Source organism: Sphaerodactylus townsendi, linkage group LG04 (genome assembly GCF_021028975.2).
Source record: "Sphaerodactylus townsendi isolate TG3544 linkage group LG04, MPM_Stown_v2.3, whole genome shotgun sequence".
NCBI lineage: Eukaryota > Metazoa > Chordata > Lepidosauria > Squamata > Sphaerodactylidae > Sphaerodactylus > Sphaerodactylus townsendi.
Window position 1 is genome coordinate 6,825,043 of NC_059428.1, and position 21,725 is coordinate 6,846,767.

Here is a 21,725-nt window from a genome sequence, read left to right on the forward strand (position 1 = left end):
CCCCCCCACCCCCCCCCCCCCCCACCCCCCCCCCCCCCCACCCCCCCCCCCCCCCACCCCCCCCCCCCCCCACCCCCCCCCCCCCCCACCCCCCCCCCCCCCCACCCCCCCCCCCCCCCACCCCCCCCCCCCCCCACCCCCCCCCCCCCCCACCCCCCCCCCCCCCCACCCCCCCCCCCCCCCACCCCCCCCCCCCCCCACCCCCCCCCCCCCCCACCCCCCCCCCCCCCCACCCCCCCCCCCCCCCACCCCCCCCCCCCCCCACCCCCCCCCCCCCCCACCCCCCCCCCCCCCCACCCCCCCCCCCCCCCACCCCCCCCCCCCCCCACCCCCCCCCCCCCCCACCCCCCCCCCCCCCCACCCCCCCCCCCCCCCACCCCCCCCCCCCCCCACCCCCCCCCCCCCCCACCCCCCCCCCCCCCCACCCCCCCCCCCCCCCACCCCCCCCCCCCCCCACCCCCCCCCCCCCCCACCCCCCCCCCCCCCCACCCCCCCCCCCCCCCACCCCCCCCCCCCCCCACCCCCCCCCCCCCCCACCCCCCCCCCCCCCCACCCCCCCCCCCCCCCACCCCCCCCCCCCCCCACCCCCCCCCCCCCCCACCCCCCCCCCCCCCCACCCCCCCCCCCCCCCACCCCCCCCCCCCCCCACCCCCCCCCCCCCCCACCCCCCCCCCCCCCCACCCCCCCCCCCCCCCACCCCCCCCCCCCCCCACCCCCCCCCCCCCCCACCCCCCCCCCCCCCCACCCCCCCCCCCCCCCACCCCCCCCCCCCCCCACCCCCCCCCCCCCCCACCCCCCCCCCCCCCCACCCCCCCCCCCCCCCACCCCCCCCCCCCCCCACCCCCCCCCCCCCCCACCCCCCCCCCCCCCCACCCCCCCCCCCCCCCACCCCCCCCCCCCCCCACCCCCCCCCCCCCCCACCCCCCCCCCCCCCCACCCCCCCCCCCCCCCACCCCCCCCCCCCCCCACCCCCCCCCCCCCCCACCCCCCCCCCCCCCCACCCCCCCCCCCCCCCACCCCCCCCCCCCCCCACCCCCCCCCCCCCCCACCCCCCCCCCCCCCCACCCCCCCCCCCCCCCACCCCCCCCCCCCCCCACCCCCCCCCCCCCCCACCCCCCCCCCCCCCCACCCCCCCCCCCCCCCACCCCCCCCCCCCCCCACCCCCCCCCCCCCCCACCCCCCCCCCCCCCCACCCCCCCCCCCCCCCACCCCCCCCCCCCCCCACCCCCCCCCCCCCCCACCCCCCCCCCCCCCCACCCCCCCCCCCCCCCACCCCCCCCCCCCCCCACCCCCCCCCCCCCCCACCCCCCCCCCCCCCCACCCCCCCCCCCCCCCACCCCCCCCCCCCCCCACCCCCCCCCCCCCCCACCCCCCCCCCCCCCCACCCCCCCCCCCCCCCACCCCCCCCCCCCCCCACCCCCCCCCCCCCCCACCCCCCCCCCCCCCCACCCCCCCCCCCCCCCACCCCCCCCCCCCCCCACCCCCCCCCCCCCCCACCCCCCCCCCCCCCCACCCCCCCCCCCCCCCACCCCCCCCCCCCCCCACCCCCCCCCCCCCCCACCCCCCCCCCCCCCCACCCCCCCCCCCCCCCACCCCCCCCCCCCCCCACCCCCCCCCCCCCCCACCCCCCCCCCCCCCCACCCCCCCCCCCCCCCACCCCCCCCCCCCCCCACCCCCCCCCCCCCCCACCCCCCCCCCCCCCCACCCCCCCCCCCCCCCACCCCCCCCCCCCCCCACCCCCCCCCCCCCCCACCCCCCCCCCCCCCCACCCCCCCCCCCCCCCACCCCCCCCCCCCCCCACCCCCCCCCCCCCCCACCCCCCCCCCCCCCCACCCCCCCCCCCCCCCACCCCCCCCCCCCCCCACCCCCCCCCCCCCCCACCCCCCCCCCCCCCCACCCCCCCCCCCCCCCACCCCCCCCCCCCCCCACCCCCCCCCCCCCCCACCCCCCCCCCCCCCCACCCCCCCCCCCCCCCACCCCCCCCCCCCCCCACCCCCCCCCCCCCCCACCCCCCCCCCCCCCCACCCCCCCCCCCCCCCACCCCCCCCCCCCCCCACCCCCCCCCCCCCCCACCCCCCCCCCCCCCCACCCCCCCCCCCCCCCACCCCCCCCCCCCCCCACCCCCCCCCCCCCCCACCCCCCCCCCCCCCCACCCCCCCCCCCCCCCACCCCCCCCCCCCCCCACCCCCCCCCCCCCCCACCCCCCCCCCCCCCCACCCCCCCCCCCCCCCACCCCCCCCCCCCCCCACCCCCCCCCCCCCCCACCCCCCCCCCCCCCCACCCCCCCCCCCCCCCACCCCCCCCCCCCCCCACCCCCCCCCCCCCCCACCCCCCCCCCCCCCCACCCCCCCCCCCCCCCACCCCCCCCCCCCCCCACCCCCCCCCCCCCCCACCCCCCCCCCCCCCCACCCCCCCCCCCCCCCACCCCCCCCCCCCCCCACCCCCCCCCCCCCCCACCCCCCCCCCCCCCCACCCCCCCCCCCCCCCACCCCCCCCCCCCCCCACCCCCCCCCCCCCCCACCCCCCCCCCCCCCCACCCCCCCCCCCCCCCACCCCCCCCCCCCCCCACCCCCCCCCCCCCCCACCCCCCCCCCCCCCCACCCCCCCCCCCCCCCACCCCCCCCCCCCCCCACCCCCCCCCCCCCCCACCCCCCCCCCCCCCCACCCCCCCCCCCCCCCACCCCCCCCCCCCCCCACCCCCCCCCCCCCCCACCCCCCCCCCCCCCCACCCCCCCCCCCCCCCACCCCCCCCCCCCCCCACCCCCCCCCCCCCCCACCCCCCCCCCCCCCCACCCCCCCCCCCCCCCACCCCCCCCCCCCCCCACCCCCCCCCCCCCCCACCCCCCCCCCCCCCCACCCCCCCCCCCCCCCACCCCCCCCCCCCCCCACCCCCCCCCCCCCCCACCCCCCCCCCCCCCCACCCCCCCCCCCCCCCACCCCCCCCCCCCCCCACCCCCCCCCCCCCCCACCCCCCCCCCCCCCCACCCCCCCCCCCCCCCACCCCCCCCCCCCCCCACCCCCCCCCCCCCCCACCCCCCCCCCCCCCCACCCCCCCCCCCCCCCACCCCCCCCCCCCCCCACCCCCCCCCCCCCCCACCCCCCCCCCCCCCCACCCCCCCCCCCCCCCACCCCCCCCCCCCCCCACCCCCCCCCCCCCCCACCCCCCCCCCCCCCCACCCCCCCCCCCCCCCACCCCCCCCCCCCCCCACCCCCCCCCCCCCCCACCCCCCCCCCCCCCCACCCCCCCCCCCCCCCACCCCCCCCCCCCCCCACCCCCCCCCCCCCCCACCCCCCCCCCCCCCCACCCCCCCCCCCCCCCACCCCCCCCCCCCCCCACCCCCCCCCCCCCCCACCCCCCCCCCCCCCCACCCCCCCCCCCCCCCACCCCCCCCCCCCCCCACCCCCCCCCCCCCCCACCCCCCCCCCCCCCCACCCCCCCCCCCCCCCACCCCCCCCCCCCCCCACCCCCCCCCCCCCCCACCCCCCCCCCCCCCCACCCCCCCCCCCCCCCACCCCCCCCCCCCCCCACCCCCCCCCCCCCCCACCCCCCCCCCCCCCCACCCCCCCCCCCCCCCACCCCCCCCCCCCCCCACCCCCCCCCCCCCCCACCCCCCCCCCCCCCCACCCCCCCCCCCCCCCACCCCCCCCCCCCCCCACCCCCCCCCCCCCCCACCCCCCCCCCCCCCCACCCCCCCCCCCCCCCACCCCCCCCCCCCCCCACCCCCCCCCCCCCCCACCCCCCCCCCCCCCCACCCCCCCCCCCCCCCACCCCCCCCCCCCCCCACCCCCCCCCCCCCCCACCCCCCCCCCCCCCCACCCCCCCCCCCCCCCACCCCCCCCCCCCCCCACCCCCCCCCCCCCCCACCCCCCCCCCCCCCCACCCCCCCCCCCCCCCACCCCCCCCCCCCCCCACCCCCCCCCCCCCCCACCCCCCCCCCCCCCCACCCCCCCCCCCCCCCACCCCCCCCCCCCCCCACCCCCCCCCCCCCCCACCCCCCCCCCCCCCCACCCCCCCCCCCCCCCACCCCCCCCCCCCCCCACCCCCCCCCCCCCCCACCCCCCCCCCCCCCCACCCCCCCCCCCCCCCACCCCCCCCCCCCCCCACCCCCCCCCCCCCCCACCCCCCCCCCCCCCCACCCCCCCCCCCCCCCACCCCCCCCCCCCCCCACCCCCCCCCCCCCCCACCCCCCCCCCCCCCCACCCCCCCCCCCCCCCACCCCCCCCCCCCCCCACCCCCCCCCCCCCCCACCCCCCCCCCCCCCCACCCCCCCCCCCCCCCACCCCCCCCCCCCCCCACCCCCCCCCCCCCCCACCCCCCCCCCCCCCCACCCCCCCCCCCCCCCACCCCCCCCCCCCCCCACCCCCCCCCCCCCCCACCCCCCCCCCCCCCCACCCCCCCCCCCCCCCACCCCCCCCCCCCCCCACCCCCCCCCCCCCCCACCCCCCCCCCCCCCCACCCCCCCCCCCCCCCACCCCCCCCCCCCCCCACCCCCCCCCCCCCCCACCCCCCCCCCCCCCCACCCCCCCCCCCCCCCACCCCCCCCCCCCCCCACCCCCCCCCCCCCCCACCCCCCCCCCCCCCCACCCCCCCCCCCCCCCACCCCCCCCCCCCCCCACCCCCCCCCCCCCCCACCCCCCCCCCCCCCCACCCCCCCCCCCCCCCACCCCCCCCCCCCCCCACCCCCCCCCCCCCCCACCCCCCCCCCCCCCCACCCCCCCCCCCCCCCACCCCCCCCCCCCCCCACCCCCCCCCCCCCCCACCCCCCCCCCCCCCCACCCCCCCCCCCCCCCACCCCCCCCCCCCCCCACCCCCCCCCCCCCCCACCCCCCCCCCCCCCCACCCCCCCCCCCCCCCACCCCCCCCCCCCCCCACCCCCCCCCCCCCCCACCCCCCCCCCCCCCCACCCCCCCCCCCCCCCACCCCCCCCCCCCCCCACCCCCCCCCCCCCCCACCCCCCCCCCCCCCCACCCCCCCCCCCCCCCACCCCCCCCCCCCCCCACCCCCCCCCCCCCCCACCCCCCCCCCCCCCCACCCCCCCCCCCCCCCACCCCCCCCCCCCCCCACCCCCCCCCCCCCCCACCCCCCCCCCCCCCCACCCCCCCCCCCCCCCACCCCCCCCCCCCCCCACCCCCCCCCCCCCCCACCCCCCCCCCCCCCCACCCCCCCCCCCCCCCACCCCCCCCCCCCCCCACCCCCCCCCCCCCCCACCCCCCCCCCCCCCCACCCCCCCCCCCCCCCACCCCCCCCCCCCCCCACCCCCCCCCCCCCCCACCCCCCCCCCCCCCCACCCCCCCCCCCCCCCACCCCCCCCCCCCCCCACCCCCCCCCCCCCCCACCCCCCCCCCCCCCCACCCCCCCCCCCCCCCACCCCCCCCCCCCCCCACCCCCCCCCCCCCCCACCCCCCCCCCCCCCCACCCCCCCCCCCCCCCACCCCCCCCCCCCCCCACCCCCCCCCCCCCCCACCCCCCCCCCCCCCCACCCCCCCCCCCCCCCACCCCCCCCCCCCCCCACCCCCCCCCCCCCCCACCCCCCCCCCCCCCCACCCCCCCCCCCCCCCACCCCCCCCCCCCCCCACCCCCCCCCCCCCCCACCCCCCCCCCCCCCCACCCCCCCCCCCCCCCACCCCCCCCCCCCCCCACCCCCCCCCCCCCCCACCCCCCCCCCCCCCCACCCCCCCCCCCCCCCACCCCCCCCCCCCCCCACCCCCCCCCCCCCCCACCCCCCCCCCCCCCCACCCCCCCCCCCCCCCACCCCCCCCCCCCCCCACCCCCCCCCCCCCCCACCCCCCCCCCCCCCCACCCCCCCCCCCCCCCACCCCCCCCCCCCCCCACCCCCCCCCCCCCCCACCCCCCCCCCCCCCCACCCCCCCCCCCCCCCACCCCCCCCCCCCCCCACCCCCCCCCCCCCCCACCCCCCCCCCCCCCCACCCCCCCCCCCCCCCACCCCCCCCCCCCCCCACCCCCCCCCCCCCCCACCCCCCCCCCCCCCCACCCCCCCCCCCCCCCACCCCCCCCCCCCCCCACCCCCCCCCCCCCCCACCCCCCCCCCCCCCCACCCCCCCCCCCCCCCACCCCCCCCCCCCCCCACCCCCCCCCCCCCCCACCCCCCCCCCCCCCCACCCCCCCCCCCCCCCACCCCCCCCCCCCCCCACCCCCCCCCCCCCCCACCCCCCCCCCCCCCCACCCCCCCCCCCCCCCACCCCCCCCCCCCCCCACCCCCCCCCCCCCCCACCCCCCCCCCCCCCCACCCCCCCCCCCCCCCACCCCCCCCCCCCCCCACCCCCCCCCCCCCCCACCCCCCCCCCCCCCCACCCCCCCCCCCCCCCACCCCCCCCCCCCCCCACCCCCCCCCCCCCCCACCCCCCCCCCCCCCCACCCCCCCCCCCCCCCACCCCCCCCCCCCCCCACCCCCCCCCCCCCCCACCCCCCCCCCCCCCCACCCCCCCCCCCCCCCACCCCCCCCCCCCCCCACCCCCCCCCCCCCCCACCCCCCCCCCCCCCCACCCCCCCCCCCCCCCACCCCCCCCCCCCCCCACCCCCCCCCCCCCCCACCCCCCCCCCCCCCCACCCCCCCCCCCCCCCACCCCCCCCCCCCCCCACCCCCCCCCCCCCCCACCCCCCCCCCCCCCCACCCCCCCCCCCCCCCACCCCCCCCCCCCCCCACCCCCCCCCCCCCCCACCCCCCCCCCCCCCCACCCCCCCCCCCCCCCACCCCCCCCCCCCCCCACCCCCCCCCCCCCCCACCCCCCCCCCCCCCCACCCCCCCCCCCCCCCACCCCCCCCCCCCCCCACCCCCCCCCCCCCCCACCCCCCCCCCCCCCCACCCCCCCCCCCCCCCACCCCCCCCCCCCCCCACCCCCCCCCCCCCCCACCCCCCCCCCCCCCCACCCCCCCCCCCCCCCACCCCCCCCCCCCCCCACCCCCCCCCCCCCCCACCCCCCCCCCCCCCCACCCCCCCCCCCCCCCACCCCCCCCCCCCCCCACCCCCCCCCCCCCCCACCCCCCCCCCCCCCCACCCCCCCCCCCCCCCACCCCCCCCCCCCCCCACCCCCCCCCCCCCCCACCCCCCCCCCCCCCCACCCCCCCCCCCCCCCACCCCCCCCCCCCCCCACCCCCCCCCCCCCCCACCCCCCCCCCCCCCCACCCCCCCCCCCCCCCACCCCCCCCCCCCCCCACCCCCCCCCCCCCCCACCCCCCCCCCCCCCCACCCCCCCCCCCCCCCACCCCCCCCCCCCCCCACCCCCCCCCCCCCCCACCCCCCCCCCCCCCCACCCCCCCCCCCCCCCACCCCCCCCCCCCCCCACCCCCCCCCCCCCCCACCCCCCCCCCCCCCCACCCCCCCCCCCCCCCACCCCCCCCCCCCCCCACCCCCCCCCCCCCCCACCCCCCCCCCCCCCCACCCCCCCCCCCCCCCACCCCCCCCCCCCCCCACCCCCCCCCCCCCCCACCCCCCCCCCCCCCCACCCCCCCCCCCCCCCACCCCCCCCCCCCCCCACCCCCCCCCCCCCCCACCCCCCCCCCCCCCCACCCCCCCCCCCCCCCACCCCCCCCCCCCCCCACCCCCCCCCCCCCCCACCCCCCCCCCCCCCCACCCCCCCCCCCCCCCACCCCCCCCCCCCCCCACCCCCCCCCCCCCCCACCCCCCCCCCCCCCCACCCCCCCCCCCCCCCACCCCCCCCCCCCCCCACCCCCCCCCCCCCCCACCCCCCCCCCCCCCCACCCCCCCCCCCCCCCACCCCCCCCCCCCCCCACCCCCCCCCCCCCCCACCCCCCCCCCCCCCCACCCCCCCCCCCCCCCACCCCCCCCCCCCCCCACCCCCCCCCCCCCCCACCCCCCCCCCCCCCCACCCCCCCCCCCCCCCACCCCCCCCCCCCCCCACCCCCCCCCCCCCCCACCCCCCCCCCCCCCCACCCCCCCCCCCCCCCACCCCCCCCCCCCCCCACCCCCCCCCCCCCCCACCCCCCCCCCCCCCCACCCCCCCCCCCCCCCACCCCCCCCCCCCCCCACCCCCCCCCCCCCCCACCCCCCCCCCCCCCCACCCCCCCCCCCCCCCACCCCCCCCCCCCCCCACCCCCCCCCCCCCCCACCCCCCCCCCCCCCCACCCCCCCCCCCCCCCACCCCCCCCCCCCCCCACCCCCCCCCCCCCCCACCCCCCCCCCCCCCCACCCCCCCCCCCCCCCACCCCCCCCCCCCCCCACCCCCCCCCCCCCCCACCCCCCCCCCCCCCCACCCCCCCCCCCCCCCACCCCCCCCCCCCCCCACCCCCCCCCCCCCCCACCCCCCCCCCCCCCCACCCCCCCCCCCCCCCACCCCCCCCCCCCCCCACCCCCCCCCCCCCCCACCCCCCCCCCCCCCCACCCCCCCCCCCCCCCACCCCCCCCCCCCCCCACCCCCCCCCCCCCCCACCCCCCCCCCCCCCCACCCCCCCCCCCCCCCACCCCCCCCCCCCCCCACCCCCCCCCCCCCCCACCCCCCCCCCCCCCCACCCCCCCCCCCCCCCACCCCCCCCCCCCCCCACCCCCCCCCCCCCCCACCCCCCCCCCCCCCCACCCCCCCCCCCCCCCACCCCCCCCCCCCCCCACCCCCCCCCCCCCCCACCCCCCCCCCCCCCCACCCCCCCCCCCCCCCACCCCCCCCCCCCCCCACCCCCCCCCCCCCCCACCCCCCCCCCCCCCCACCCCCCCCCCCCCCCACCCCCCCCCCCCCCCACCCCCCCCCCCCCCCACCCCCCCCCCCCCCCACCCCCCCCCCCCCCCACCCCCCCCCCCCCCCACCCCCCCCCCCCCCCACCCCCCCCCCCCCCCACCCCCCCCCCCCCCCACCCCCCCCCCCCCCCACCCCCCCCCCCCCCCACCCCCCCCCCCCCCCACCCCCCCCCCCCCCCACCCCCCCCCCCCCCCACCCCCCCCCCCCCCCACCCCCCCCCCCCCCCACCCCCCCCCCCCCCCACCCCCCCCCCCCCCCACCCCCCCCCCCCCCCACCCCCCCCCCCCCCCACCCCCCCCCCCCCCCACCCCCCCCCCCCCCCACCCCCCCCCCCCCCCACCCCCCCCCCCCCCCACCCCCCCCCCCCCCCACCCCCCCCCCCCCCCACCCCCCCCCCCCCCCACCCCCCCCCCCCCCCACCCCCCCCCCCCCCCACCCCCCCCCCCCCCCACCCCCCCCCCCCCCCACCCCCCCCCCCCCCCACCCCCCCCCCCCCCCACCCCCCCCCCCCCCCACCCCCCCCCCCCCCCACCCCCCCCCCCCCCCACCCCCCCCCCCCCCCACCCCCCCCCCCCCCCACCCCCCCCCCCCCCCACCCCCCCCCCCCCCCACCCCCCCCCCCCCCCACCCCCCCCCCCCCCCACCCCCCCCCCCCCCCACCCCCCCCCCCCCCCACCCCCCCCCCCCCCCACCCCCCCCCCCCCCCACCCCCCCCCCCCCCCACCCCCCCCCCCCCCCACCCCCCCCCCCCCCCACCCCCCCCCCCCCCCACCCCCCCCCCCCCCCACCCCCCCCCCCCCCCACCCCCCCCCCCCCCCACCCCCCCCCCCCCCCACCCCCCCCCCCCCCCACCCCCCCCCCCCCCCACCCCCCCCCCCCCCCACCCCCCCCCCCCCCCACCCCCCCCCCCCCCCACCCCCCCCCCCCCCCACCCCCCCCCCCCCCCACCCCCCCCCCCCCCCACCCCCCCCCCCCCCCACCCCCCCCCCCCCCCACCCCCCCCCCCCCCCACCCCCCCCCCCCCCCACCCCCCCCCCCCCCCACCCCCCCCCCCCCCCACCCCCCCCCCCCCCCACCCCCCCCCCCCCCCACCCCCCCCCCCCCCCACCCCCCCCCCCCCCCACCCCCCCCCCCCCCCACCCCCCCCCCCCCCCACCCCCCCCCCCCCCCACCCCCCCCCCCCCCCACCCCCCCCCCCCCCCACCCCCCCCCCCCCCCACCCCCCCCCCCCCCCACCCCCCCCCCCCCCCACCCCCCCCCCCCCCCACCCCCCCCCCCCCCCACCCCCCCCCCCCCCCACCCCCCCCCCCCCCCACCCCCCCCCCCCCCCACCCCCCCCCCCCCCCACCCCCCCCCCCCCCCACCCCCCCCCCCCCCCACCCCCCCCCCCCCCCACCCCCCCCCCCCCCCACCCCCCCCCCCCCCCACCCCCCCCCCCCCCCACCCCCCCCCCCCCCCACCCCCCCCCCCCCCCACCCCCCCCCCCCCCCACCCCCCCCCCCCCCCACCCCCCCCCCCCCCCACCCCCCCCCCCCCCCACCCCCCCCCCCCCCCACCCCCCCCCCCCCCCACCCCCCCCCCCCCCCACCCCCCCCCCCCCCCACCCCCCCCCCCCCCCACCCCCCCCCCCCCCCACCCCCCCCCCCCCCCACCCCCCCCCCCCCCCACCCCCCCCCCCCCCCACCCCCCCCCCCCCCCACCCCCCCCCCCCCCCACCCCCCCCCCCCCCCACCCCCCCCCCCCCCCACCCCCCCCCCCCCCCACCCCCCCCCCCCCCCACCCCCCCCCCCCCCCACCCCCCCCCCCCCCCACCCCCCCCCCCCCCCACCCCCCCCCCCCCCCACCCCCCCCCCCCCCCACCCCCCCCCCCCCCCACCCCCCCCCCCCCCCACCCCCCCCCCCCCCCACCCCCCCCCCCCCCCACCCCCCCCCCCCCCCACCCCCCCCCCCCCCCACCCCCCCCCCCCCCCACCCCCCCCCCCCCCCACCCCCCCCCCCCCCCACCCCCCCCCCCCCCCACCCCCCCCCCCCCCCACCCCCCCCCCCCCCCACCCCCCCCCCCCCCCACCCCCCCCCCCCCCCACCCCCCCCCCCCCCCACCCCCCCCCCCCCCCACCCCCCCCCCCCCCCACCCCCCCCCCCCCCCACCCCCCCCCCCCCCCACCCCCCCCCCCCCCCACCCCCCCCCCCCCCCACCCCCCCCCCCCCCCACCCCCCCCCCCCCCCACCCCCCCCCCCCCCCACCCCCCCCCCCCCCCACCCCCCCCCCCCCCCACCCCCCCCCCCCCCCACCCCCCCCCCCCCCCACCCCCCCCCCCCCCCACCCCCCCCCCCCCCCACCCCCCCCCCCCCCCACCCCCCCCCCCCCCCACCCCCCCCCCCCCCCACCCCCCCCCCCCCCCACCCCCCCCCCCCCCCACCCCCCCCCCCCCCCACCCCCCCCCCCCCCCACCCCCCCCCCCCCCCACCCCCCCCCCCCCCCACCCCCCCCCCCCCCCACCCCCCCCCCCCCCCACCCCCCCCCCCCCCCACCCCCCCCCCCCCCCACCCCCCCCCCCCCCCACCCCCCCCCCCCCCCACCCCCCCCCCCCCCCACCCCCCCCCCCCCCCACCCCCCCCCCCCCCCACCCCCCCCCCCCCCCACCCCCCCCCCCCCCCACCCCCCCCCCCCCCCACCCCCCCCCCCCCCCACCCCCCCCCCCCCCCACCCCCCCCCCCCCCCACCCCCCCCCCCCCCCACCCCCCCCCCCCCCCACCCCCCCCCCCCCCCACCCCCCCCCCCCCCCACCCCCCCCCCCCCCCACCCCCCCCCCCCCCCACCCCCCCCCCCCCCCACCCCCCCCCCCCCCCACCCCCCCCCCCCCCCACCCCCCCCCCCCCCCACCCCCCCCCCCCCCCACCCCCCCCCCCCCCCACCCCCCCCCCCCCCCACCCCCCCCCCCCCCCACCCCCCCCCCCCCCCACCCCCCCCCCCCCCCACCCCCCCCCCCCCCCACCCCCCCCCCCCCCCACCCCCCCCCCCCCCCACCCCCCCCCCCCCCCACCCCCCCCCCCCCCCACCCCCCCCCCCCCCCACCCCCCCCCCCCCCCACCCCCCCCCCCCCCCACCCCCCCCCCCCCCCACCCCCCCCCCCCCCCACCCCCCCCCCCCCCCACCCCCCCCCCCCCCCACCCCCCCCCCCCCCCACCCCCCCCCCCCCCCACCCCCCCCCCCCCCCACCCCCCCCCCCCCCCACCCCCCCCCCCCCCCACCCCCCCCCCCCCCCACCCCCCCCCCCCCCCACCCCCCCCCCCCCCCACCCCCCCCCCCCCCCACCCCCCCCCCCCCCCACCCCCCCCCCCCCCCACCCCCCCCCCCCCCCACCCCCCCCCCCCCCCACCCCCCCCCCCCCCCACCCCCCCCCCCCCCCACCCCCCCCCCCCCCCACCCCCCCCCCCCCCCACCCCCCCCCCCCCCCACCCCCCCCCCCCCCCACCCCCCCCCCCCCCCACCCCCCCCCCCCCCCACCCCCCCCCCCCCCCACCCCCCCCCCCCCCCACCCCCCCCCCCCCCCACCCCCCCCCCCCCCCACCCCCCCCCCCCCCCACCCCCCCCCCCCCCCACCCCCCCCCCCCCCCACCCCCCCCCCCCCCCACCCCCCCCCCCCCCCACCCCCCCCCCCCCCCACCCCCCCCCCCCCCCACCCCCCCCCCCCCCCACCCCCCCCCCCCCCCACCCCCCCCCCCCCCCACCCCCCCCCCCCCCCACCCCCCCCCCCCCCCACCCCCCCCCCCCCCCACCCCCCCCCCCCCCCACCCCCCCCCCCCCCCACCCCCCCCCCCCCCCACCCCCCCCCCCCCCCACCCCCCCCCCCCCCCACCCCCCCCCCCCCCCACCCCCCCCCCCCCCCACCCCCCCCCCCCCCCACCCCCCCCCCCCCCCACCCCCCCCCCCCCCCACCCCCCCCCCCCCCCACCCCCCCCCCCCCCCACCCCCCCCCCCCCCCACCCCCCCCCCCCCCCACCCCCCCCCCCCCCCACCCCCCCCCCCCCCCACCCCCCCCCCCCCCCACCCCCCCCCCCCCCCACCCCCCCCCCCCCCCACCCCCCCCCCCCCCCACCCCCCCCCCCCCCCACCCCCCCCCCCCCCCACCCCCCCCCCCCCCCACCCCCCCCCCCCCCCACCCCCCCCCCCCCCCACCCCCCCCCCCCCCCACCCCCCCCCCCCCCCACCCCCCCCCCCCCCCACCCCCCCCCCCCCCCACCCCCCCCCCCCCCCACCCCCCCCCCCCCCCACCCCCCCCCCCCCCCACCCCCCCCCCCCCCCACCCCCCCCCCCCCCCACCCCCCCCCCCCCCCACCCCCCCCCCCCCCCACCCCCCCCCCCCCCCACCCCCCCCCCCCCCCACCCCCCCCCCCCCCCACCCCCCCCCCCCCCCACCCCCCCCCCCCCCCACCCCCCCCCCCCCCCACCCCCCCCCCCCCCCACCCCCCCCCCCCCCCACCCCCCCCCCCCCCCACCCCCCCCCCCCCCCACCCCCCCCCCCCCCCACCCCCCCCCCCCCCCACCCCCCCCCCCCCCCACCCCCCCCCCCCCCCACCCCCCCCCCCCCCCACCCCCCCCCCCCCCCACCCCCCCCCCCCCCCACCCCCCCCCCCCCCCACCCCCCCCCCCCCCCACCCCCCCCCCCCCCCACCCCCCCCCCCCCCCACCCCCCCCCCCCCCCACCCCCCCCCCCCCCCACCCCCCCCCCCCCCCACCCCCCCCCCCCCCCACCCCCCCCCCCCCCCACCCCCCCCCCCCCCCACCCCCCCCCCCCCCCACCCCCCCCCCCCCCCACCCCCCCCCCCCCCCACCCCCCCCCCCCCCCACCCCCCCCCCCCCCCACCCCCCCCCCCCCCCACCCCCCCCCCCCCCCACCCCCCCCCCCCCCCACCCCCCCCCCCCCCCACCCCCCCCCCCCCCCACCCCCCCCCCCCCCCACCCCCCCCCCCCCCCACCCCCCCCCCCCCCCACCCCCCCCCCCCCCCACCCCCCCCCCCCCCCACCCCCCCCCCCCCCCACCCCCCCCCCCCCCCACCCCCCCCCCCCCCCACCCCCCCCCCCCCCCACCCCCCCCCCCCCCCACCCCCCCCCCCCCCCACCCCCCCCCCCCCCCACCCCCCCCCCCCCCCACCCCCCCCCCCCCCCACCCCCCCCCCCCCCCACCCCCCCCCCCCCCCACCCCCCCCCCCCCCCACCCCCCCCCCCCCCCACCCCCCCCCCCCCCCACCCCCCCCCCCCCCCACCCCCCCCCCCCCCCACCCCCCCCCCCCCCCACCCCCCCCCCCCCCCACCCCCCCCCCCCCCCACCCCCCCCCCCCCCCACCCCCCCCCCCCCCCACCCCCCCCCCCCCCCACCCCCCCCCCCCCCCACCCCCCCCCCCCCCCACCCCCCCCCCCCCCCACCCCCCCCCCCCCCCACCCCCCCCCCCCCCCACCCCCCCCCCCCCCCACCCCCCCCCCCCCCCACCCCCCCCCCCCCCCACCCCCCCCCCCCCCCACCCCCCCCCCCCCCCACCCCCCCCCCCCCCCACCCCCCCCCCCCCCCACCCCCCCCCCCCCCCACCCCCCCCCCCCCCCACCCCCCCCCCCCCCCACCCCCCCCCCCCCCCACCCCCCCCCCCCCCCACCCCCCCCCCCCCCCACCCCCCCCCCCCCCCACCCCCCCCCCCCCCCACCCCCCCCCCCCCCCACCCCCCCCCCCCCCCACCCCCCCCCCCCCCCACCCCCCCCCCCCCCCACCCCCCCCCCCCCCCACCCCCCCCCCCCCCCACCCCCCCCCCCCCCCACCCCCCCCCCCCCCCACCCCCCCCCCCCCCCACCCCCCCCCCCCCCCACCCCCCCCCCCCCCCACCCCCCCCCCCCCCCACCCCCCCCCCCCCCCACCCCCCCCCCCCCCCACCCCCCCCCCCCCCCACCCCCCCCCCCCCCCACCCCCCCCCCCCCCCACCCCCCCCCCCCCCCACCCCCCCCCCCCCCCACCCCCCCCCCCCCCCACCCCCCCCCCCCCCCACCCCCCCCCCCCCCCACCCCCCCCCCCCCCCACCCCCCCCCCCCCCCACCCCCCCCCCCCCCCACCCCCCCCCCCCCCCACCCCCCCCCCCCCCCACCCCCCCCCCCCCCCACCCCCCCCCCCCCCCACCCCCCCCCCCCCCCACCCCCCCCCCCCCCCACCCCCCCCCCCCCCCACCCCCCCCCCCCCCCACCCCCCCCCCCCCCCACCCCCCCCCCCCCCCACCCCCCCCCCCCCCCACCCCCCCCCCCCCCCACCCCCCCCCCCCCCCACCCCCCCCCCCCCCCACCCCCCCCCCCCCCCACCCCCCCCCCCCCCCACCCCCCCCCCCCCCCACCCCCCCCCCCCCCCACCCCCCCCCCCCCCCACCCCCCCCCCCCCCCACCCCCCCCCCCCCCCACCCCCCCCCCCCCCCACCCCCCCCCCCCCCCACCCCCCCCCCCCCCCACCCCCCCCCCCCCCCACCCCCCCCCCCCCCCACCCCCCCCCCCCCCCACCCCCCCCCCCCCCCACCCCCCCCCCCCCCCACCCCCCCCCCCCCCCACCCCCCCCCCCCCCCACCCCCCCCCCCCCCCACCCCCCCCCCCCCCCACCCCCCCCCCCCCCCACCCCCCCCCCCCCCCACCCCCCCCCCCCCCCACCCCCCCCCCCCCCCACCCCCCCCCCCCCCCACCCCCCCCCCCCCCCACCCCCCCCCCCCCCCACCCCCCCCCCCCCCCACCCCCCCCCCCCCCCACCCCCCCCCCCCCCCACCCCCCCCCCCCCCCACCCCCCCCCCCCCCCACCCCCCCCCCCCCCCACCCCCCCCCCCCCCCACCCCCCCCCCCCCCCACCCCCCCCCCCCCCCACCCCCCCCCCCCCCCACCCCCCCCCCCCCCCACCCCCCCCCCCCCCCACCCCCCCCCCCCCCCACCCCCCCCCCCCCCCACCCCCCCCCCCCCCCACCCCCCCCCCCCCCCACCCCCCCCCCCCCCCACCCCCCCCCCCCCCCACCCCCCCCCCCCCCCACCCCCCCCCCCCCCCACCCCCCCCCCCCCCCACCCCCCCCCCCCCCCACCCCCCCCCCCCCCCACCCCCCCCCCCCCCCACCCCCCCCCCCCCCCACCCCCCCCCCCCCCCACCCCCCCCCCCCCCCACCCCCCCCCCCCCCCACCCCCCCCCCCCCCCACCCCCCCCCCCCCCCACCCCCCCCCCCCCCCACCCCCCCCCCCCCCCACCCCCCCCCCCCCCCACCCCCCCCCCCCCCCACCCCCCCCCCCCCCCACCCCCCCCCCCCCCCACCCCCCCCCCCCCCCACCCCCCCCCCCCCCCACCCCCCCCCCCCCCCACCCCCCCCCCCCCCCACCCCCCCCCCCCCCCACCCCCCCCCCCCCCCACCCCCCCCCCCCCCCACCCCCCCCCCCCCCCACCCCCCCCCCCCCCCACCCCCCCCCCCCCCCACCCCCCCCCCCCCCCACCCCCCCCCCCCCCCACCCCCCCCCCCCCCCACCCCCCCCCCCCCCCACCCCCCCCCCCCCCCACCCCCCCCCCCCCCCACCCCCCCCCCCCCCCACCCCCCCCCCCCCCCACCCCCCCCCCCCCCCACCCCCCCCCCCCCCCACCCCCCCCCCCCCCCACCCCCCCCCCCCCCCACCCCCCCCCCCCCCCACCCCCCCCCCCCCCCACCCCCCCCCCCCCCCACCCCCCCCCCCCCCCACCCCCCCCCCCCCCCACCCCCCCCCCCCCCCACCCCCCCCCCCCCCCACCCCCCCCCCCCCCCACCCCCCCCCCCCCCCACCCCCCCCCCCCCCCACCCCCCCCCCCCCCCACCCCCCCCCCCCCCCACCCCCCCCCCCCCCCACCCCCCCCCCCCCCCACCCCCCCCCCCCCCCACCCCCCCCCCCCCCCACCCCCCCCCCCCCCCACCCCCCCCCCCCCCCACCCCCCCCCCCCCCCACCCCCCCCCCCCCCCACCCCCCCCCCCCCCCACCCCCCCCCCCCCCCACCCCCCCCCCCCCCCACCCCCCCCCCCCCCCACCCCCCCCCCCCCCCACCCCCCCCCCCCCCCACCCCCCCCCCCCCCCACCCCCCCCCCCCCCCACCCCCCCCCCCCCCCACCCCCCCCCCCCCCCACCCCCCCCCCCCCCCACCCCCCCCCCCCCCCACCCCCCCCCCCCCCCACCCCCCCCCCCCCCCACCCCCCCCCCCCCCCACCCCCCCCCCCCCCCACCCCCCCCCCCCCCCACCCCCCCCCCCCCCCACCCCCCCCCCCCCCCACCCCCCCCCCCCCCCACCCCCCCCCCCCCCCACCCCCCCCCCCCCCCACCCCCCCCCCCCCCCACCCCCCCCCCCCCCCACCCCCCCCCCCCCCCACCCCCCCCCCCCCCCACCCCCCCCCCCCCCCACCCCCCCCCCCCCCCACCCCCCCCCCCCCCCACCCCCCCCCCCCCCCACCCCCCCCCCCCCCCACCCCCCCCCCCCCCCACCCCCCCCCCCCCCCACCCCCCCCCCCCCCCACCCCCCCCCCCCCCCACCCCCCCCCCCCCCCACCCCCCCCCCCCCCCACCCCCCCCCCCCCCCACCCCCCCCCCCCCCCACCCCCCCCCCCCCCCACCCCCCCCCCCCCCCACCCCCCCCCCCCCCCACCCCCCCCCCCCCCCACCCCCCCCCCCCCCCACCCCCCCCCCCCCCCACCCCCCCCCCCCCCCACCCCCCCCCCCCCCCACCCCCCCCCCCCCCCACCCCCCCCCCCCCCCACCCCCCCCCCCCCCCACCCCCCCCCCCCCCCACCCCCCCCCCCCCCCACCCCCCCCCCCCCCCACCCCCCCCCCCCCCCACCCCCCCCCCCCCCCACCCCCCCCCCCCCCCACCCCCCCCCCCCCCCACCCCCCCCCCCCCCCACCCCCCCCCCCCCCCACCCCCCCCCCCCCCCACCCCCCCCCCCCCCCACCCCCCCCCCCCCCCACCCCCCCCCCCCCCCACCCCCCCCCCCCCCCACCCCCCCCCCCCCCCACCCCCCCCCCCCCCCACCCCCCCCCCCCCCCACCCCCCCCCCCCCCCACCCCCCCCCCCCCCCACCCCCCCCCCCCCCCACCCCCCCCCCCCCCCACCCCCCCCCCCCCCCACCCCCCCCCCCCCCCACCCCCCCCCCCCCCCACCCCCCCCCCCCCCCACCCCCCCCCCCCCCCACCCCCCCCCCCCCCCACCCCCCCCCCCCCCCACCCCCCCCCCCCCCCACCCCCCCCCCCCCCCACCCCCCCCCCCCCCCACCCCCCCCCCCCCCCACCCCCCCCCCCCCCCACCCCCCCCCCCCCCCACCCCCCCCCCCCCCCACCCCCCCCCCCCCCCACCCCCCCCCCCCCCCACCCCCCCCCCCCCCCACCCCCCCCCCCCCCCACCCCCCCCCCCCCCCACCCCCCCCCCCCCCCACCCCCCCCCCCCCCCACCCCCCCCCCCCCCCACCCCCCCCCCCCCCCACCCCCCCCCCCCCCCACCCCCCCCCCCCCCCACCCCCCCCCCCCCCCACCCCCCCCCCCCCCCACCCCCCCCCCCCCCCACCCCCCCCCCCCCCCACCCCCCCCCCCCCCCACCCCCCCCCCCCCCCACCCCCCCCCCCCCCCACCCCCCCCCCCCCCCACCCCCCCCCCCCCCCACCCCCCCCCCCCCCCACCCCCCCCCCCCCCCACCCCCCCCCCCCCCCACCCCCCCCCCCCCCCACCCCCCCCCCCCCCCACCCCCCCCCCCCCCCACCCCCCCCCCCCCCCACCCCCCCCCCCCCCCACCCCCCCCCCCCCCCACCCCCCCCCCCCCCCACCCCCCCCCCCCCCCACCCCCCCCCCCCCCCACCCCCCCCCCCCCCCACCCCCCCCCCCCCCCACCCCCCCCCCCCCCCACCCCCCCCCCCCCCCACCCCCCCCCCCCCCCACCCCCCCCCCCCCCCACCCCCCCCCCCCCCCACCCCCCCCCCCCCCCACCCCCCCCCCCCCCCACCCCCCCCCCCCCCCACCCCCCCCCCCCCCCACCCCCCCCCCCCCCCACCCCCCCCCCCCCCCACCCCCCCCCCCCCCCACCCCCCCCCCCCCCCACCCCCCCCCCCCCCCACCCCCCCCCCCCCCCACCCCCCCCCCCCCCCACCCCCCCCCCCCCCCACCCCCCCCCCCCCCCACCCCCCCCCCCCCCCACCCCCCCCCCCCCCCACCCCCCCCCCCCCCCACCCCCCCCCCCCCCCACCCCCCCCCCCCCCCACCCCCCCCCCCCCCCACCCCCCCCCCCCCCCACCCCCCCCCCCCCCCACCCCCCCCCCCCCCCACCCCCCCCCCCCCCCACCCCCCCCCCCCCCCACCCCCCCCCCCCCCCACCCCCCCCCCCCCCCACCCCCCCCCCCCCCCACCCCCCCCCCCCCCCACCCCCCCCCCCCCCCACCCCCCCCCCCCCCCACCCCCCCCCCCCCCCACCCCCCCCCCCCCCCACCCCCCCCCCCCCCCACCCCCCCCCCCCCCCACCCCCCCCCCCCCCCACCCCCCCCCCCCCCCACCCCCCCCCCCCCCCACCCCCCCCCCCCCCCACCCCCCCCCCCCCCCACCCCCCCCCCCCCCCACCCCCCCCCCCCCCCACCCCCCCCCCCCCCCACCCCCCCCCCCCCCCACCCCCCCCCCCCCCCACCCCCCCCCCCCCCCACCCCCCCCCCCCCCCACCCCCCCCCCCCCCCACCCCCCCCCCCCCCCACCCCCCCCCCCCCCCACCCCCCCCCCCCCCCACCCCCCCCCCCCCCCACCCCCCCCCCCCCCCACCCCCCCCCCCCCCCACCCCCCCCCCCCCCCACCCCCCCCCCCCCCCACCCCCCCCCCCCCCCACCCCCCCCCCCCCCCACCCCCCCCCCCCCCCACCCCCCCCCCCCCCCACCCCCCCCCCCCCCCACCCCCCCCCCCCCCCACCCCCCCCCCCCCCCACCCCCCCCCCCCCCCACCCCCCCCCCCCCCCACCCCCCCCCCCCCCCACCCCCCCCCCCCCCCACCCCCCCCCCCCCCCACCCCCCCCCCCCCCCACCCCCCCCCCCCCCCACCCCCCCCCCCCCCCACCCCCCCCCCCCCCCACCCCCCCCCCCCCCCACCCCCCCCCCCCCCCACCCCCCCCCCCCCCCACCCCCCCCCCCCCCCACCCCCCCCCCCCCCCACCCCCCCCCCCCCCCACCCCCCCCCCCCCCCACCCCCCCCCCCCCCCACCCCCCCCCCCCCCCACCCCCCCCCCCCCCCACCCCCCCCCCCCCCCACCCCCCCCCCCCCCCACCCCCCCCCCCCCCCACCCCCCCCCCCCCCCACCCCCCCCCCCCCCCACCCCCCCCCCCCCCCACCCCCCCCCCCCCCCACCCCCCCCCCCCCCCACCCCCCCCCCCCCCCACCCCCCCCCCCCCCCACCCCCCCCCCCCCCCACCCCCCCCCCCCCCCACCCCCCCCCCCCCCCACCCCCCCCCCCCCCCACCCCCCCCCCCCCCCACCCCCCCCCCCCCCCACCCCCCCCCCCCCCCACCCCCCCCCCCCCCCACCCCCCCCCCCCCCCACCCCCCCCCCCCCCCACCCCCCCCCCCCCCCACCCCCCCCCCCCCCCACCCCCCCCCCCCCCCACCCCCCCCCCCCCCCACCCCCCCCCCCCCCCACCCCCCCCCCCCCCCACCCCCCCCCCCCCCCACCCCCCCCCCCCCCCACCCCCCCCCCCCCCCACCCCCCCCCCCCCCCACCCCCCCCCCCCCCCACCCCCCCCCCCCCCCACCCCCCCCCCCCCCCACCCCCCCCCCCCCCCACCCCCCCCCCCCCCCACCCCCCCCCCCCCCCACCCCCCCCCCCCCCCACCCCCCCCCCCCCCCACCCCCCCCCCCCCCCACCCCCCCCCCCCCCCACCCCCCCCCCCCCCCACCCCCCCCCCCCCCCACCCCCCCCCCCCCCCACCCCCCCCCCCCCCCACCCCCCCCCCCCCCCACCCCCCCCCCCCCCCACCCCCCCCCCCCCCCACCCCCCCCCCCCCCCACCCCCCCCCCCCCCCACCCCCCCCCCCCCCCACCCCCCCCCCCCCCCACCCCCCCCCCCCCCCACCCCCCCCCCCCCCCACCCCCCCCCCCCCCCACCCCCCCCCCCCCCCACCCCCCCCCCCCCCCACCCCCCCCCCCCCCCACCCCCCCCCCCCCCCACCCCCCCCCCCCCCCACCCCCCCCCCCCCCCACCCCCCCCCCCCCCCACCCCCCCCCCCCCCCACCCCCCCCCCCCCCCACCCCCCCCCCCCCCCACCCCCCCCCCCCCCCACCCCCCCCCCCCCCCACCCCCCCCCCCCCCCACCCCCCCCCCCCCCCACCCCCCCCCCCCCCCACCCCCCCCCCCCCCCACCCCCCCCCCCCCCCACCCCCCCCCCCCCCCACCCCCCCCCCCCCCCACCCCCCCCCCCCCCCACCCCCCCCCCCCCCCACCCCCCCCCCCCCCCACCCCCCCCCCCCCCCACCCCCCCCCCCCCCCACCCCCCCCCCCCCCCACCCCCCCCCCCCCCCACCCCCCCCCCCCCCCACCCCCCCCCCCCCCCACCCCCCCCCCCCCCCACCCCCCCCCCCCCCCACCCCCCCCCCCCCCCACCCCCCCCCCCCCCCACCCCCCCCCCCCCCCACCCCCCCCCCCCCCCACCCCCCCCCCCCCCCACCCCCCCCCCCCCCCACCCCCCCCCCCCCCCACCCCCCCCCCCCCCCACCCCCCCCCCCCCCCACCCCCCCCCCCCCCCACCCCCCCCCCCCCCCACCCCCCCCCCCCCCCACCCCCCCCCCCCCCCACCCCCCCCCCCCCCCACCCCCCCCCCCCCCCACCCCCCCCCCCCCCCACCCCCCCCCCCCCCCACCCCCCCCCCCCCCCACCCCCCCCCCCCCCCACCCCCCCCCCCCCCCACCCCCCCCCCCCCCCACCCCCCCCCCCCCCCACCCCCCCCCCCCCCCACCCCCCCCCCCCCCCACCCCCCCCCCCCCCCACCCCC